The sequence below is a fragment of the Panthera onca genome, chromosome A3 (assembly GCF_046562875.1).
Source record: "Panthera onca isolate mPanOnc1 chromosome A3, mPanOnc1 haplotype 2, whole genome shotgun sequence".
NCBI classification, from domain to species: domain Eukaryota; kingdom Metazoa; phylum Chordata; class Mammalia; order Carnivora; family Felidae; genus Panthera; species Panthera onca.
The window spans coordinates 89,535,280-89,539,214 of record NC_138341.1 but is presented as its reverse complement, the minus strand read 5'-3'; the positions used below and the strand labels follow the sequence as shown (position 1 = coordinate 89,539,214).

Below are 3,935 nucleotides of genomic sequence, written 5' to 3'. Positions count from 1 at the left end.
CGGGGAGTTTTTCATGAACAGTTAAAAGAAGCAGCAGATGTCCAAGTTTTTCATGTGTTTTAATAATTCATATCCTTTTGAATTGTGTCCCATCAAAGAAATTACTGTGTGGTAGCAGTTTCAGTTCTGGTGCGTAACACTGCCTCATACTTAGTAAGCTCTCAAGAAATGTTTGGGAAATTAAGAATATGGATGAAGGAATGACAGTACCTGCTGGATCGCAGATGAGGCAAAGTGAGTCAGTCAGTTTGGCCAAAGGGTTGTAATTACCGTCAGAACTTACATTTAAGGAAGGAGAAAAGGTACTAATACAGTGAAAGGTTGTTGATAATAATTTAAAATGATACATAATAATTATAACAAGAGAATATAGATCTTTGACCTTGCCATGTACTTTAGCAAAGTCAAAGGTTAGGTTAGAATCAATATATCTTTTATCTTGGAATCTTGGATTTTGGAGAGCTTAAAGTCATCAAGCCATCTGCCTTAGGAACCAGCCACTTGGGTAGGTTTAACTTTGGAGCTAACCCTTGTCATCCTAAAGCATCTCTTTCCACGGATGACTTCTTCTTCAACATCCTGTTCCCTTGGACTTCCATGAATAACCTCATTTTGCTTCATTTTTTTCTTGCCTCTTTGACCATTATACCTCAGTCTCCGTGGTTTTCTCTTCTTTCCTGCCACCTAAATAAGGCTTTTCCCTAGAGCTCTGTCCTTTGCCCCACCTGATTCCCACTAAATGGCCTCTTTTCTTGGAATCCCTTGTACCCCCATGTGTTTCTCTAGTACCAAACTCTCCCAAGCTCCAGACCTATGCCCGGCTGCCTATGTGACATGTTAATTTGGATGACTTCAAGCATCTAAAAAAGTTCTCAGACTAAATCTAGTTTTTTTTTTTTATCTCTCATCAATGCTAAATTTTCTTCTTGTATTTTTCTTTTAGCTAAAGGTACTATCTTTTTTTAATGTGATCACTCAATCCAGAAAATTGAGGGTCTTCTCCACTCTCCTCCTCAGTTTATCTTGAAGTCCTCTGATTCAGTTCCTTTTACAACTCTTGCTTTGGACTCACACCTTCATCTTTATGACCACTGGCTAGTTCAGGCCCATGTATTTTGCCTGGATCATTGAGATAATTTCCTAACTGCTTGTCCTGCCCCCCTCCCAACTTCTTCCCTTATATTCCATTATCTCTGACAGTCTGCCTTTGCAAAAATGCAAACAGGGCGCTTTGCGTTATTTACCAGCAAAATTCCACCTTCAGGATAAACTTTAAAGTTCTTAGCATGGCATCAAATTATTTCAGTAGGCCCCTGACGACCTCTCTCATTTCCTATCCTACTTTTCTTTGCCTTCCATTCTATGTTCTGCTACAATTGTTTGTTGTCAGATGTAGAGTGACTATTTCGTTTATGTGCTGCCACTCATGGTATTTTCTCTGTCTGAACTTCCTTCTCTTTTTAACCTAATATATTTATATTCATCCGTCTTTGAGTAGCTTCGTTTTTGAAGTTAATTCTCTACACAATGAAACCACTATTACTTTGATGTTAGTATTATACTTGGTGCATATTAATATTAAGTATGTTACTATGTCTCTGGTTTCACGTTTCCAAATGTGAGCACTGGGAGATTAAAAAGCAGGTCTCATTTATATTTTCATCTGCGCAGTTAGCACACAGACATGACATAAATGTTTCTTGAATGGGTACCGAAATGAATATGCTCACTGTTTCGATCTTAGTGGCTATGATTTCTCCACTTAAAATTTCTTCTTAGCTTTCTGGACTATTGCCATAGCATATTCTCTACAAGATGTTCCATGTCTTCATGACCATTGTTACGTTCCAAGGGAAATTCATGATCTTCTGGGTTGGGTTAACCCTTTTCAGGTATCTGTTTTCTTGTGTTATAAAAAGAATCTATGTAATTGAACTTGTTGCCAGTAGACGTACATTAAAATACAGAGTTCACAAGAGTACATGACATTCTCATTAGACACAAAGAATATTTTTGAGTCATGCTATGGTGTTTGAAAAGCAATTAACATATTACACATTATTCCTGTGAGACACAAACTGTTTCTTTCCCATTTTAATTTGCCTGCTTAAAGACAGAAAAAGATAGATGCGTTTACACTCAAGGTATATGCCTTTCCCTTGTGGCCAATGAGCTAATTTCCTTTTCATATTTGCAGAATATTGATACAATTATTCTTTCATCAGACATGAAATTTGAGTGTATAACCAGTTTGTGGAAACCAAATTACTAGGGTAATTTATTAGGTTGATAACAGCAATTAAGTCATAAATGTTTCTGAGAAATATAAATTGACTTTCTGTTTTAAATGGATAATTTAACATTCCAAACCACAGACCTGTAGTGTAACTAATTTCTGGGATAAGAAGTTTGTTTCTCCTATTATTAAACTAAAAAAAAAAAAAAAATTCAACCTTTGATAATCCAGCAACGAATTACGAAGTTGCTGAATTCTTGGGTTCGTGTTATATCTTCATTCTTTTCCCTTGTTGCTAATTTTTTTATTTTATTTAAAAATTTTGTTAAAAATATTTATTTTTGAGAGAGAATGAGAGAGAGATAGAGCACGAGCAGGGGAGGCGCAGAGAGAGACGGAGACACAGAATCTGGAGCAGGCTCCGGGCTCTGAGTTGTCAGCACAGAGCCCGACGCGGGGCTCAAACTCACAAACTGTGAGATCACGACCTGAGCTGAAGTCGGATGTCTAACCGACTGAGCCACCCAGGCACCCCTAATCTTTTTTATACTTAAGGACATCACATTGGAGGGAATTTTAGATAGAACTGGGACGTGTTGGTAGGACCATGGATTTTTCAATGATTGGAAATGTGAAGACTGTACTTTCAGGGATTGTTTCTAAAGTTTGTCACTAGAGAAATTTCTCTAAGTGTGGAGTCCCTGAAAGCATGAGGAGGAGAAATAGTGTCCCTTCCTGACTGTAAAACCGACTCTGGGTGTGGTTTCCGCAGCTGCCCTTGTCATTGATAATTGTTCCCTCCTCCTTTGGGGGACTAAGAGGAAAGTGGCCCGTTGTCTGAGTAGTTTCTCTAAAAAAGAAGGCCACATGTGTGGCTTGTTAATTGTCCATCGGAATGCTGTGTGGGTGAAGTTAAGTGAGCAAGGAGACAGCACTTGGAGTGTAAACAGATTTGTCAGCCATGGCAAGGACTTTGACTTTTCTTGGAGTGAAAGGAAAATCATTGGAGGATTTTCAGAAGAGGAGGTCTATCAGAACTAATCTGATTTCTATGCTACCAATCAACTGGAAAGGCAAAGGCAGAGGCAAGAGGTTACTTAAGAGACTGGTGTAGTAACCTAGAGGGGAAATTAGGCTGTTTGTTAGCAGTGGAGATGGTGACAAGTGGTCAGATGTTTGGGACGTATTTGCAGATAGAACCAGGGCCCGCTTCACGACTTCCGGGATGTAACACCAGTGCTGTCTCACAATGGTTTTTGCTTAGAAAAGTTTGTGCTTATTTGCATACTGTGCTGTTGCAATCCTGAAATTCTTTTCTTCCCAGTTTTACTGAGATATAATTGGCATATATCATTGGGAAATATAAGTTTTACAACATGATGATTTGATACATGTATATGTTTTGAGATGACTACCACAATAAGATTGGCTAACACCTCTGTCACCTCATATAATTATCTATCTTTTGTGCCTAAGTGTTGCATTTATTAATCATCTTTTCTTTTCAATTCTAACAGGCCGTATGATATTTATCCTTTCATAAACAAGCCAGTCATGTTCTTTTTTGCGGCATTTTACTTGGTCTTGCCCCTGTTGGGAAAGATAAAAAGTGATCTCTTTCTATGAGTTTAATAGAACACAAGAGACATGTGGAATGATTCAAAGAAAAGTGCATAAAGCTGATATACATTTGAGAATA

The 3,935-nt window shown here is 38.0% G+C and overlaps 1 non-coding gene across 1 annotated transcript; it reads left to right on the top strand.

Annotated features, from left to right (window-relative positions):
* Window positions 1-2,870: 2,870 nt before the first annotated feature.
* Window positions 2,871-3,082, top strand: LOC144615983 (small nucleolar RNA U3). The gene has a single exon (XR_013554841.1). It is a non-coding gene; the product is annotated as a small nucleolar RNA U3 (small nucleolar RNA).
* Window positions 3,083-3,935: the final 853 nt, after the last annotated feature.